This window comes from Wyeomyia smithii, chromosome 2 (genome assembly GCF_029784165.1).
Source record: "Wyeomyia smithii strain HCP4-BCI-WySm-NY-G18 chromosome 2, ASM2978416v1, whole genome shotgun sequence".
NCBI classification, from domain to species: domain Eukaryota; kingdom Metazoa; phylum Arthropoda; class Insecta; order Diptera; family Culicidae; genus Wyeomyia; species Wyeomyia smithii.
Window position 1 is genome coordinate 7,195,607 of NC_073695.1, and position 15,949 is coordinate 7,211,555.

The 15,949-nt window shown below is 40.8% G+C and overlaps 1 protein-coding gene across 1 annotated transcript in view; it reads right to left on the reverse strand.

The window, feature by feature from the left end:
* LOC129726153 (uncharacterized) overlaps nt 1–13,308 on the reverse strand; it is a 213,179-nt gene extending 199,871 nt beyond the window's left edge. The window contains exon 1 of the mRNA XM_055682844.1: nt 12,470–13,308. The gene's annotated coding sequence lies outside the window, so the exon portion shown is untranslated. The remainder of the gene's footprint in view (nt 1–12,469) is intronic.
* Nucleotides 13,309–15,949: the final 2,641 nt, after the last annotated feature.

Here is a 15,949-nt window from a genome sequence, read left to right on the forward strand (position 1 = left end):
GTCTTGACAAGACTTGACTATTTTCAATAGTACAATATTTTGAATGATAAAATTACAATTATCTTATTTTGGGAAGAATCTTAGAAGATTTTCCAATCTATTGCTGCATGAACAAAGGAAATTCATCGAATACTAACCGATTTATGAGCATTTGAAATTGGACATATTTTTCACTTTTATCAGTTTTAGATTTTCATTTCACATCCCTATGTGGCCGTACTTCCTGAGAGAAGTATTCTACTTCAAAATTACTGACACGCAAGCAGCCGGGTCATCTTTCTTGTAAAAGTATTCTACTTCAACCTTGCGGTCGTGGCTTTGCACACAACCCTCCTATTTTTTTGTGCACATTGTTGTACTCAGACAAAAACCTGTTTTGAATTGGATGAATTTTTAGTGAATAAACGTTAATCGTTTGTTATTCAAAGTTGGTCATGCTGATTGCAGCCTTTGCGCTGCCCCTACAGTGGGGGGTTTACTAAATAAAGTAAAAATAAAAATTAGACAACTACAACAGAATTTGATTGCATCCCGCACAGAATGTCTGCTTGTGTTGATGCCAGAAAATTATTAACCTTCAATTATTTGTTTATTTGCCTTGAAAAAAGCATTTTGCGGTTCAAGATCGGTTGCTGATTACAACTTTTAAGCTGCCATAACATTGGGGGAATTAAGATACACGGACAACATGCACTGTGGAAGCTATTTCACATTCAGTAAATTCGACGAGTGCGACAGATTTAAATTGCTAGGATGCAACACAGAATGCTTGCTTGCGTTGACAAAAATTATTAACTTTCAATGACTTGTTTATTTGCCTTGAAAAAGGCATTTTGATTTCCAAAATTGGATTTCCTGATTGCAATCTTCATGTTGCCCCAACAGTGGGGGAATAATGGCAGTCTGGCGACACCCGCTGAGAAGAACCGCGCTGCTTCTGAGACGTGATGACCAACCACAGGGCAAGTGATTTGTTTAATTTGAAGGCAACCACAGGCGCAACCCGCTGCTATGGTCTGTTACTGCTGAGTGCCGATATCTGCTGTTACTGCTGTCAACGTTGTGGACGGTCCATCCAGTTCACCTTCCGACTAATGAATGTAGCTAGTTTTCCCAGAAACACACTTTTATAGCCGAAGGGTGCTACGTCTTTCAGTTCAGGTTAACCATTTCCTTATGTTCTTCAGACAAATTATTCCACAATTCGCATTTGATTTTTGTATCCAGCGGATAAACACCGATGGTGCTCTCACACACGCAACGGTTTTAACCCGTATCTTATTGCGGTTTGTAACATCAAGCGATTTCGTTTGCTCGTTGTTGCGTGTTGCATCATGTTGCAACTTGGCAACTGAGAGACGACCAAATTGATTGATTGAATCGACTTCATATTAGCTCTGCATAGTCGAACTAACTGTCTTTGTGAATGCGGTCTAACAGGGCAGTTGGTTATGCTGATCGCAGCCTTTGCGCTGCCCCTACAGTGGGGGGTTTACTAAATAAAGTAAAAGTAAAAAGTTGTAGAAGTACAGTTGACAAAAATTATTAACTTTCAATGACTTGTTTATTTGCCTTGAAAAAGGCATTTTGATTTCCAAAATTGGATTTCCTGATGGCAATCTTCATGCTGCCCCAACACGGGGAGAATAATGGCTGTCTGGCGACACACGCTGAGAAAAACCGCGCTGCTCCTGAGACGTGGTGACCAACCTCAGGGCTAGTGCTGCTGCTAAGGAAGGACGACTGCTGTTGTCGCTGTCTAGAACTATAATGAGCGGCTCCGGCTGAAACAGGCCAATATAGGCCAAATAGCATGTTTTCAATTGCAAGGTATATGATCCTGTCGACCGTGCTTGGGAAGCAAGCATATAACGACCAATCAGAGGTCGAATTTTTCATTTTGACAAGGCTTGACTATTTTCAATAGTACAATAGTGTGAATAATAAAATTACAATTATCTTATTTTGGGAAGAATCTTAGAAGATTTTCCAATCTATTGCTGCAAGAACGAAGGAAATCCATCGAATACTAACCGATTTATTAGCATTTGAAATTGGACATATTTTTCACTTTTTTCGGTTTTAGATTTTCATTTCACATCCCTATGTAGCCGAACTTCCTGAGAGAAGTATTCTACTTCAAAACGCACAGGTTGGAAGAAAGGAATTCTTCCTTACGGTCGTTGACCTAGCCTTCACTAAAGAATACCTCAGAGTGCTCGATCAACGGATCGCAGAACAGCTGGGCTGGTTTGATGCCGAATGACAGAGAACGACGGAGGAGAAGAATCGTGCCAGGAGCCGCATGCTCACTGTGGCCACGTATCAGAACAGAGAGAGATACAAGGAGGCTGCCGAAAATAGGGCCCACTGTCGGAAGAAGTGCGGGCACGAAGAGCAGGTGCTCGCCAACGCAGACAATTTTGCTAGAAACGTAGGGGACTTCTGTAGTACAGTCTTGTCTTGACATGCTTGTCTTTTTTCCTCAGAAAACCTCTAGAGTGCAGGAGAACATCTTGCACTGCGAAAACAACTGCTCTCACACTAAATAGCAAATCAACGCTCATGCTAGAAGAGAGCGACAAACGATTTTTATCTGCTGAGCTTCCTGAAAGCACTGCGGTGAAATCTGAAATCTCTCTTTTGCGAGACAATGAACTATGGTGTACTTTCTCACACGTGTGGACATCACGCACAATGATTACACTGCAGAGCTATCTGCGATGCGTTTCACAGTTGGTTTCTTGAGCATGGCAGAAGAGGAAAAGAGCTTGGGAGAAAAAAAAATAGACTGCGTTGCTCGTGCCGCTCGTGCCGGTCGAATTTACTCTGGTGGAATTCGTTTTCGCAGTGAAGCTACACGAGGACTACATTTTTGCCCGGTAGGTTTTTTTTTCACCTTCCGGACTACTCGCCAGTGGACACTGTTGTGTACTTCTGCGTCGTTTTCTCTGTAGAGTGATTCACCCCTCTTGTTTCTATCAGATGTGGGGTGAGCTGGAAGTGTGTTTGTCTCTCTGTAAGCTGGTTGAGACACTTTGGAGTGGAGAAAGAATCTTGTGATCCAACGTCAACTTGTCCTCGAACCTTTCAAGATTTCCTAAGACGGTTGAATTACAAATGTGAAGCATTTTTCTCAACGCATGATGGGAAAGCCATGTGCCATGTGTGCGTACAAATTTTTTTCTCGCTCTTTTCACTTGAATAGCTTCCACAGCATGTAAACAATACATTCTGAAGACGAAAAGTTGGAAATTTGGGTAATTTTCTTCGTACAGGAAAAAAGTTATGGCCAATTGAAGGTGTTGCAATTGGGACTCTACATTAACTCTACCAAAAAAAAGTACATGGTAGCTGGTAGGGAGTGTGGAAGTTTTGGTAGTGTTGATGCTGAAGTAAAATTAATTTGGAATGATTAGAAGAATTCGTTTATTTTAACACGTTTATCATGACATTGATGTGAACCGTGAAGTGGGCTTTCTGTAAACTACGTAACCAGCAAAGGTCCCTTATTTTGCGAATTCGCCCAAAACGAGCGAAAGAGGACGCTGATCTTCCTCGTGTCCTATTACGGACATGAAACATGGACGCTGAAGGAGCTGATCGACGAGTGATCGGAGTTTTTGAGCGTAAAGTTCTATGATCGATACTTCGCGGTAAATTGGAAGATGGAGTGTGGCACAGACGCATGAATCACGAGTTGTACCAGGTACATAAATATGCTAATAGAATGAAGGTGATACAGTGAGGTACGCTTTAGTGGGCTGGACATGTAACCAGAATGCCTGACGAGAGAGCCCCCAATCACACATTCACATCGAATGTCAGCCATAGATAGTACTGCTGTACCGGAAAAAAGCAAAGAAAAGCCTTGGTTCTACATTCCGATTCGGAACTTGACCTTCTGTTTATTCATGCACAGACTTCGCAGCCGACTGTTTAGTGTACATGACAATTGCGGGGCTAGCGCTACGATCCTACTGACACTAACAGTCTCTCCTGAGCCGAGACTCGAACCTACGACGACTGGCTTGATAGGCCAGCATCGTACCTCTAGATCAACTGGGAGGCACTGCTGTACCGGAATTGAATACAATTACTCCGAACAGGAGTAATGACTAGTTTGACGACGAGTGTGAACAGTTACTGAAGCGAGAATGCTGCAATACCCAACGAGGGCAAACGTGGAGCGCTACCCAACAAACAATTTTGTTGTATAGCAGCTTATTAAGCGTTAGTTGAGCCGAAATCCGCCTAATAGAAGTTTAACAAGCTATAAATCAACAAAATTGTTTGTTGGGTACCGACGCGCACGGGACAGGCAAAACTTGGTCCTTCGGTAGAAGAAGCGCCAGCATGAAGATGTAGATCTGTACCGTGCGAATGACACACGAAAGTTCTACAAGAAGCTGAATAGTTCTCGCAAAGATTACGTGCCACACGCCGACATGTGCAAGGCCTAAGCGGAAACTTTCTTAGAACAAGTGTGAGATGATTGAAAGGTAGAGGCAGTCCTACGACGAACATCTTACGACGATGGAGCAGAGGCGACGGCGAAGTGGCAGTAGATCTCGGTGTACGTGCAGATGACAACAGAATTCCAGCCCCTGACTTCCAGGAGGTTACAGAGAAGATCGGCCGGCTGAAAAACAAACCAGCTGACCAGCGAGCTGATGAAACACGGTGGTAAAGCACTGGCTAAGGCGCTATATTGGGTTATTGCCAAGATTTGGGATGAGAAGGTAGTACCAGAGAAGTGAGTGGAGGGTGTCGTGTGCCCCATCTAGAAAAAGGGCGACAAGTTTCGCGAACACTCTCGAGTCCCTTCGAATCTCAGAGTGGGTTACATTAGGTGATGAACTATTGTGTTTGCTTTTTAATATAGCTTTGGAAGGTATATAACGAAGGGCGAGTATCGGCACGAGAGGCGCGATATTCAAGAGGTCCGTTCTACTATTTGAACTCGGCGATGACGTCGACTTAATAGCACGAACCCTTAAGAAGATGACGGAGACTTACAACAGTCTGAAGGTTACTGGTGACTGCTGACAACGACACCAGTAGAGAGGTTCGTTCGTGCCTGCTTTAGATTCCGGAGAACGCTCTGCTCGAACAAAATTTGCCGCTGCACGAAGTTGACCATCAACAAAACATTGATCAAACCGGTAGACCTCTAGGGCCACAAAACTTGAACCATGCTCGTGGTTTTCGAACGGAGGCGGCTGCGTACCATCTGCGGTGGAGTGCAGATGGTTAATCGATCATGGCGGAGGCGTATGAACCACGAGTTTCACAAGCTTCTGGGAGAACCACTCATCGTTCAAACGGAGATAATCGGAAGACTATGATGGGCTGTTCATGTCGTAAAGATGTCGGACAACAACCCGGTGAAAAAGGGTTTTCGATAGCGACCCGAATAGAACGAGGGGACGAGGCGCGCAGCGAGCAAGGTGACTCGATCAAGTGGACGTCATGACATGCGAACTGCAGCTATGGACTGACTCGAACAGCAAGGGACACCTCGGCCTGGAGCTGACTGGTAAGGCAAACACATGAAAATTTACTATATTCAGTGGAAGTTCTCCTTGAAGCTAGAAAACCCCAAAACCAAAACCAACTCTGAAATAACTGGTTGCTTAGAAAAATAAAGCAAAAACAGAATACGGCTCCTAAGTCGGATTGAAAAGTATGAAAATAAAATAATCTCGAAAATATCTTCAACTTCTAGAAGACAGAACCTTCAGAAAATTAATTGATCACAATTCACTCAAAATGCCTGAAAATACAGAGAAACGCCTTTTACTAAAAAACCGCTGATAAGTTTATCTTAAATTAGTATCTAATAACTAAAATAAGGAACTCTAAGCCAGCAGAAACTATTTAAAACTTCAAAACTTAACTTAAAATGCTTTAAAACTCCCGTAAATGTCACTTGCCACATCTGAAAATGCTTTTTAGCTCGAAATGGTTGAAAAACATCACTTGAGACTAATCGCTTGAATAAAGCAGAAAAGGTTAAAATTCCTATAAAAAAAAAACAAAGAGACCACAATATAGCCCAGAGCGATTCTAAAACCAGAATATCTTTTAATTTTTTATTATAGGCCAACATATTTTTTTGGGAGATTTCCATTTTTTTAGGAAACCTATCGTGTCCACGTAGACCATTGAAAGCCTCCCTCCGCCCGTTGTCAAACCTAAAAATTTATTTACCCCCTTCTCCCCTTAATAGCCCACGTGGAATGTAGACGGTCCCTTACAATTATCTTAAATAACAAATAACTTGGATGCAGCAGAAAGACTCGCGATACCACGATAGTTCCTCACATCCTTACGGCCCCGAATTTAGATAACAGGAAACATATGTGACTGCTTCTATACCATGCAACGTTATCGACGAAAACAGAAACGAAAACTTTTCATACAGCTTACTTGATTCCATAGTAGATTTGGATTCAGTTTCATTCTCACGGAGCTGGCAGTTGAATACACGAAGCTCCACTGCTGAAATTCGAACTTAAAGCGGGTTTTATACTATCAGGCCCAAATAATCAGGTCGAAATAATACGCGGTTGTAATCACCATAAAAATTCAAAACATTCATTGTCAGAACACTGTCCATACATTTCCGCGGAAGATGAGATTTGTGCCCCGACTAATTTAATATGGCTGTGAAACTGTATTGAAAACAAAACAGAAAATATCGCTTTAGCTAAAGCACTGGTAAACGATATCTTGAAAGAAACTAGATCTGCAAATGTTGCACTAAATTTTTTTGCCAATTTGCTACTTTTTAGTTAATTATATCTCTTCTTGTGGTTATTCTAACTATCATTTGGGCAATTTGTTTTATTTTTGAATTGAGATAACTATGAAAAATTCGAAAAGAGATCATTGAAAAAATCACAGGAGGGTTGTGTGCAAAGCCACGACCGCAAGGTTGAAGTACAATACTTTCACGAGAAAGATAACCCGGCTGGAGGATTGACCATTTTCAATAATATAGTAAGTTGCTTGTCATGATTGAGGCTTGACAATTTTTAAATTTTGGTTATGCGAAAAATTAATTTTCATGGCGATAATTTTTCGGATGTCGTGCTCATGACTGAGGGAAAAGATAATTCAGTACGTTCTGAGACACGGAGATTAAGTAAAATTTATAACTTTTACAAATTTAGAAATCTAAATTAACTCAAGAGAAAATATTAACTCTTCAATCATCAAGTTTTTATTTCATCCTCAAAAGTATAATTTGTTGTTCAATTCAATACCGGATAAGATACCAATCATATCTTGGCGTTATCACTGACAGTGCGAATAAAATATTTCTTGTGCTAAAATAAACAGTGAAAAGCTGATTTAAGACTCAAAACTAGACGGCTCATGTGTTGCCAAAATGAGTCAACTTTTCATTGAATGCAATTACTAGTGCTCGCTATCACACAGAAACTGTATCCGCTGTCCCTGCATCAGCTGGCTCAGCTGCTTTCGATGCTGAGATCCGCTGCAACTAGTGCGCTATCCATTGCTATGCCAAAGCTGTGGCCGCTATCCGCTATCGCTGGTATCCACTGCACTGCTACTGTTGCTGCTAGAGAGGACTGCTGTTGTCGCTGTCTAGAACTATTAGGAGTAGTGCTGGGACTATCCGGATTAAACTATCCGGATATCCGACCTCGGATATCGGACAAATATCCAAAATCCGGATCAATCGGATATCCGGATATTATCCGACAGGATATCCGGGTTTTCGGATAGTCGGATATCCGGGTATTCGGATATTGTATCCGAACATAGTTTAATGAGAATTTTGTAAATAAATACTTACGAGGGGATGAGGGATTGTGGGAAAAGGCATTTTTCGCGTTACATTTCATTCGAACGGGCCTAAAAGCTAGAAAAAAAATCCGGATATCCGGATAGTATATCCGGATATCCGAGTGTTCGATTATCCGTATCCGGATATCCGGACATCCGAATAGTATTCGTTTACACATCCGTGATCCGAGCTTCGGATAACCGGATCACGAATATATCCGGTTGAAAGTCCCAGCACTAATTAGGAGCGGCTTCGGCTGAAACAGACGTTTGACAAGGCTTGACTATTTTCAATAGTACAACAGTTTGAAAACTAAAATTACAATTACCTTCATTTAGGAAGAATCTTAGAAGATTTTCCAATCTATTGCTGCAAGAATGAAGGAAATCCATCGAATACTAACCGATTTATTAGCATTTGAAATTGGACATATTTTTCACTTTTTTCGGTTTTAGATTTTCATTTCACATCCCTATGTATCCGAAATTCCTGAGAGAAGTATTCTACTTCAAAAATTAAATCTCCATTAATTCATTTGTTGTCCTTATAAGGACAATTGTTTAATTTATCATAGGATGTAGTGTTTATCTTACAACTCTGTGCTACCTTGACAGCGAGGACTAAGGCCTCTGCCAGGCAAAACGTGAAAAGCGGCGCGAACCGATTCACCCGGCCGTAGGTTAATGTACAGCTCTACTAACGGCTGTACATTAACCTACGGCCGGGCGAATCGGTTCGCGTTCGATTTCGTTTGCTCGCTGTTGCGTGTTGCATCATGTTGCAACTTGGCAGCTGGGAGACGACGAAATTCTGTTAATGCTGATTGATTGAATCGACTTCATATTAGCTCTGCATAGTCGAACTAACTGTCTTTGTGAATGCGGTCTAACAGGGCAGTTTGTTATTCAATGTCGGTTATGCTGATCGCAGTCTTTGCGCTGCCCCTACAGTGGGGGGTTTACTAAATAAAGTAAAAATAAAAATTAGACAACTACAACAGAATTTGCTTGCATCCCGCACAGAATGTCTGCTTGTGTTGATGCCAGAAAATTATTAACTAGTGCTGGGACTATCCGGATTAAACTACCCGGATATCCGACCTCGGATATCGGACAAATATCCAAAATCCGGATCAATCGGATATCCGGATATTATCCGACAGGATATCCGGGTTTTCAGATAGTCGGATATCCGGGTATCCGGATATTGTATCCGAACATAGTTTTATGAGAATTATGTAACACGGACAACATGCACTGTGGAAGCTATTTCACATTCAGTAAATTAGACGTGTACGACAGATTTAAATTGCTAGGATCCAACACAGAATGCTTGCTTGCGTTGTCAAAAATTATTAACTTTCAATGACTTATTCGTTTGCCTTGAAAAGGCATTTTGATGTTTAAAATTAGATTTCCTGATGGCAATCTTCATGCTGCCCTGAAACGGGGGGAATAATGGCAGTCTGGCGACACACGCTGAGAAGAACCGCGCTGCTCCTGAGACGTGGTGACCAACCACAGGGCTAGTGCTGCTGCTAAGGAAGGACGACTGCTGTTGTCGCTGTCTAGAACTATTATGAGCGACTTCGGCTGAAACAGGCTCTTATATAGGCCAAATAGCATGTTTTCAATTGCAAGGTATATGATTCTGTCGACCGTGCTTGGGAAGCAATCATATAACGACCAATCAGAGGTCGAATTTTTCGTTTTGACAAGGCTTGACTATTTTCAATAGTACAATAGTGTGAATAATAAAATTACAATTATCTTATTTCGGGAAGAATCTTAGAAGATTTTCCAATCTATTGCTGCAAGAACGAAGGAAATCCATCGAATACTAAACGATTTATTAGCATTTGAAATTGGACATATTTTTCACTTTTTTCGGTTTTAGATTTTCATTTCACATCCCTATGTAGCCGAACTTCCTGAGAGAAGTATTCTACTTCAAAAAAAAAACACTGGGTACTGTGAACTTCACTCACAATCAATTTCTCGGTTAATGCATATATATATATATATATTGCTATCCGCTATTTTAAATAGCATATTTTGCATAAATTTTAAAAGCATATTTTAAATTGCAGGGTATATGATTCTGTCGACCGTGTTTGGAAAGCAACCATATAACGACCAATCGGAGGTCGAATTTTCCGTCTTGACAAGACTTGACTATTTTCAATAGTACAATATTTTGAATGATAAAATTACAATTATCTTATTTTGGGAAGAATCTTAGAAGATTTTCCAATCTATTGCTGCATGAACAAAGGAAATTCATCGAATACTAACCGATTTATGAGCATTTGAAATTGGACATATTTTTCACTTTTATCAGTTTTAGATTTTCATTTCACATCCCTATGTAGCCGTACTTCCTGAGAGAAGTATTCTACTTCAAAATTACTGACACGCAAGCAGCCGGGTCATCTTTCTTGTAAAAGTATTCTACTTCAACCTTGCGGTCGTGGCTTTGCACACAACCCTCCTATTTTTTTGTGCACATTGTTGTACTCAGACAAAAACCTGTTTTGAATTGGATGAATTTTTAGTGAATAAACGTTAATCGTTTGTTATTCAAAGTTGGTCATGCTGATTGCAGCCTTTGCGCTGCCCCTACAGTGGGGGGTTTACTAAATAAAGTAAAAATAAAAATTAGACAACTACAACAGAATTTGATTGCATCCCGCACAGAATGTCTGCTTGTGTTGATGCCAGAAAATTATTAACCTTCAATTATTTGTTTATTTGCCTTGAAAAAAGCATTTTGCGGTTCAAGATCGGTTGCTGATTACAACTTTTAAGCTGCCATAACATTGGGGGAATTAAGATACACGGACAACATGCACTGTGGAAGCTATTTCACATTCAGTAAATTCGACGAGTGCGACAGATTTAAATTGCTAGGATGCAACACAGAATGCTTGCTTGCGTTGACAAAAATTATTAACTTTCAATGACTTGTTTATTTGCCTTGAAAAAGGCATTTTGATTTCCAAAATTGGATTTCCTGATTGCAATCTTCATGTTGCCCCAACAGTGGGGGAATAATGGCAGTCTGGCGACACACGCTGAGAAGAACCGCGCTGCTTTTGAGACGTGATGACCAACCACAGGGCAAGTGATTTGTTTAATTTGAAGGCAACCACAGGCGCAACCCGCTGCTATGGTCTGTTACTGCTGAGTGCCGATATCTGCTGTTACTGCTGTCAACGTTGTGGACGGTCCATCCAGTTCACCTTCCGACTAATGAATGTAGCTAGTTTTCCCAGAAACACACTTTTATAGCCGAAGGGTGCTACGTCTTTCAGTTCAGGTTAACCATTTCCTTATGTTCTTCAGACAAATTATTCCACAATTCGCATTTGATTTTTGTATCCAGCGGATAAACACCGATGGTGCTCTCACACACGCAACGGTTTTAACCCGTATCTTATTGCGGTTTGTAACATCAAGCGATTTCGTTTGCTCGTTGTTGCGTGTTGCATCATGTTGCAACTTGGCAACTGAGAGACGACCAAATTGATTGATTGAATCGACTTCATATTAGCTCTGCATAGTCGAACTAACTGTCTTTGTGAATGCGGTCTAACAGGGCAGTTGGTTATGCTGATCGCAGCCTTTGCGCTGCCCCTACAGTGGGGGGTTTACTAAATAAAGTAAAAGTAAAAAGTTGTAGAAGTACAGTTGACAAAAATTATTAACTTTCAATGACTTGTTTATTTGCCTTGAAAAAGGCATTTTGATTTCCAAAATTGGATTTCCTGATGGCAATCTTCATGCTGCCCCAACACGGGGAGAATAATGGCTGTCTGGCGACACACGCTGAGAAAAACCGCGCTGCTCCTGAGACGTGGTGACCAACCTCAGGGCTAGTGCTGCTGCTAAGGAAGGACGACTGCTGTTGTCGCTGTCTAGAACTATAATGAGCGGCTCCGGCTGAAACAGGCCAATATAGGCCAAATAGCATGTTTTCAATTGCAAGGTATATGATCCTGTCGACCGTGCTTGGGAAGCAAGCATATAACGACCAATCAGAGGTCGAATTTTTCATTTTGACAAGGCTTGACTATTTTCAATAGTACAATAGTGTGAATAATAAAATTACAATTATCTTATTTTGGGAAGAATCTTAGAAGATTTTCCAATCTATTGCTGCAAGAACGAAGGAAATCCATCGAATACTAACCGATTTATTAGCATTTGAAATTGGACATATTTTTCACTTTTTTCGGTTTTAGATTTTCATTTCACATCCCTATGTAGCCGAACTTCCTGAGAGAAGTATTCTACTTCAAAATCAAATTCAAAATTCTGCAAATAGTTTTTCATTTTATCCATAACTCTTATTCCGTGTTCGATGATAGATAAGTATAGAAATCCAGTAAGCAACCAAAACTTCTCCTAGATAACACACATCCATACACACATATGCGCGAATGGTTTTATCGTAATGCAATTATTTGCCACTTCATTCAGGTGTTTTTCAAATACCAGAACAGCTGGCGGCAGGCAGCCACATACCGGAGTATTTCCGAGATTATTTATATATTTGCCAGACCTAAACAAACATAGCGCAAAGACCGTAACGAGTTTGGTGGAACAAAAAATATTGGATAGAACCGCAGATGCCGGGAAATGAACTTACAAGAAACGGATTCGATCGGTGTTGTTGTGAAATGCCGTTAGATTTAATTTTCAGTTTTATAGCCAACTAAAGCCAGCATGTTGCATTCCTCTTCCCGTTAAACCGAAGAAAGCGTTCGATTGTAATCCCACAGGAAACTCCATTTCAAAATACTGCAGTGGTGGTCAAACGTCGTTTAAAATTAATTCTCTGTCTACACAACAGACTCAAGCCGCCAGTCATCAGAAGATAAGCGAGGAACGGAACTGCACCACTTTCGGTTCACCCGCGTTCTTCAACACAACACGTTTGACCGAATTTTTTAGGTCAATAAAACCATTTATTGGACTGCTTACTAACTGGTTGATGACGCAAACGTAGGGTTGGTTTTTTCACTTTTGGTTTGATTTTAAATAAATCACTGGTGTATCACGTTAACCACTAAAAACTCATCATGTATTTTGAGCGCTATACAATTTAATAACTTCAATCAACGTCGATTTGTTTCCCAAATGATCATTAATCGGTTCCCAATTTGGTCTTATCGATCAACACAAAGCCCTTTCACTGGCACACTACCAAAGAAAATCGATATTTCACACGCAATTTGCGGGTCTTCCATTCCCCGCAAAGGAAAGTTCAACGATTAACAACAATGGATGTGCACTAAAAAAACGCCAGAGTTACTACGCTGTATAGGGCTTACAGTATACACTCGTAGTAGTACTCTTCTTCTCTCTCACTATGTTCGCACGGGCACGCACGGTTTTCAGTTTCGCTGCACAGAGCCACCGAGGAAACGCGATCGCACAAAGCATTCCATTCACCTTCGCGCACGGTTCCGTACTGACTGACTCAGGCGCGCGATTTCGCCGGACCAAAGCTCGATAGCGAAGTACCGCGTTTTGGTCGTGGCCATCATCATCATCCCGTTCGACTGGCTAAAGCGTTGCTGTCAGTGTGTATGAAGTTTACACCTACAGCCAATGAAGCTTGCGGTCTCGATAGCGATACAAATCAAAACAACCAAACAACGACACGACGGTAACGACGACAACGACGGAGACATAAGAAGGCCTGCTTAACTCATCCAGCTGAGCTGAGTGGATGGAAAGTTGTAGGTGTGTGGGTGGTTTAGCTGAATGACTACTAATGGCTAAGGGTTGGTGTTTTAATAGTGACGTGTTGCGTCGCTACTCCGATTAATGCACGTGATGCACCATCTGAATGCGTGAAACATTGTTCAAATAATTTCGTCTACATATTTATCTAAGAGTTGTTTCTATTTCCTTCATTTGTTATCAAATGTAAATCTGTATGGATCATTGCAGTTTGACGTCACAAAACAAGAAGAAAAAAGGGATTTGAAAGTTGTCGCGGGTTTGTTTACATAGTAAAATTTTCGGCCCGAATAAAAATGCGGAAGTGTCTTGTTAAAAATTGCGTTTCCAAGAATAAACTAAAAGACAATGAAACACATTGTAAACAAATGCGTGGGGAGTGTCAGAAAAGTAAGGTTATTTTTCGTGTGCAATGATCTACAGCTTTAGGACTGCACGCAGTGAATTCATCTGATCATCGAATTCAATTTTTTCAAATTATTGAACGTCATTTGCGCAACCTTGGCTGTGACCGTGAAAATAAACTTTATAAACAAGATATTTGGGCGAATGGCTCAAAAATAGCCAATGAGCTTTAAATTGCCGAAGACATAAAATACTGCAAAACTGAAAAGTAAAATCAAAATACGTGAAACACCTAGTGTCGGGCATCTCAAGATTCTATTGAACGACTTCGCGGGACTTAAACGCGTAAAGACTGTTGAGTAGCAAAGCTAGCGACAATAATCCAGGTTAACAAGTAGTTGAGAGCAAATATCTTAAATACCAATATAGTTCACTTACGTGAAATTATGAAGACAAATTGAAAATGACAGAAGCGTTAGTGACCTTTTTGACCGCTAGGTGCGCCACTTCTGATTTTGTTCTACACGACATGCGAAAAAGAGTAACTTTTAACAATAATATTACCCTAATGGGTACACTGAAAAAAATGCACATTTTATTCTGAAGTGGACTCGGCCGAATATTTTATAATAATAAAGTTCGCCTATGTATGAGGCAATCCATGGGTGGTGTTCCACGGTTTGTACGTTTATCGACCTCCGACAATATTTTGAGTTGTAAAATGGCGACTTCCGGTGTCTGGAAAACTGCCAAAAATGACCAAATACCACCTAATATGAGTGTTTTTTAACTAGAATGACGCTCAGAGGCCAGAAATTGTCTCCAAATGCCAGTTGGAAATCCAAGATGGCGACTTCCGGTTTCTGAAAAACAGCGGCAAATGACCAAATATGGGTATTTCCGCGATTGTTATGATGCACTGAAGCCACAAATCGACCTCAGACAACATTTTGAATTGTGAGATGGCGACTTCCAGTGACTGGAAAAGAGACGAAAATGACCAAATACCACCTAATATGATTGTTTCTTTAACCAGAATGACGCTCAGAGGCCAGAAATTGTCTCTGAATACCATTTTGAAATCCAAGATGGCGACTTCCGGTTTCTAAGAAACAGTGAGATATGACCAAATACCACCCAATATGGGTATTTCTGAAATCGTGATGATGCACTAAAACCACAAATCGACCTCAGACAACATTTCGAATTGTAAAATGGCGACTTTTGGTGACTGGAAAATGCCGAAAATGACCCAAAAACAACCAAATATGGGTGTTCTTTGACCAGAATGATGCTCAGAGGCCAGAAATTGTCTCCAAATGCCATTTTGAAATCCAATATGGCGACTTCCGGTTCCTAAACAACAATGGCAGGAGACCAAATAACACTCATTATGGGTATTTCCGGGATTGTTATGATGCACTGAAGCTACAAATCGACCTCAGACAACATTATGAATTGTAAGATGACGACCTCCGCTGAATGGGAAACTGCCGAAAATGACCAAATACCACCCAATATGGGTATTTCTTCAACCGGCCGATTTCCATCCAATGTGAGATGCTTCGATACCAGAATGATACGCAGGAGCTAGAATCGACCACAGACACCATTTTGAATTCTAAGATGGTGACTCCCTGTTTCTGGAAAACAGCCGAAAATGACTAAATAACACCTATTATTGGTGTTTCTTAAACCAGAATGACGCTCAGGGGCCAGAAATTGTCTCCAAATGCCATTTTAAAATCCAGGGCGGTGTCTTCCGGTTTCTGTAAAATAGCCTAAAGTGACCAAATACCACCCAATATGAGTGTTTCTTTAACCAGAATGATGCATGGAGCTAAAAATTGACCTCAGACACCATTTTGAATTGTAAGATGGCAACTTCTGGAAAACAGCCGAATACTACGACCAATAATTTCAAACGATATAAACAAATCGCAAGAAATCAATGAATTTGGAATGTTGAAAATTATTAAATTAAACACAAAAATAGGCGGGACGAAGTTTGCCGGGTCAGCTAGTAAATACATAA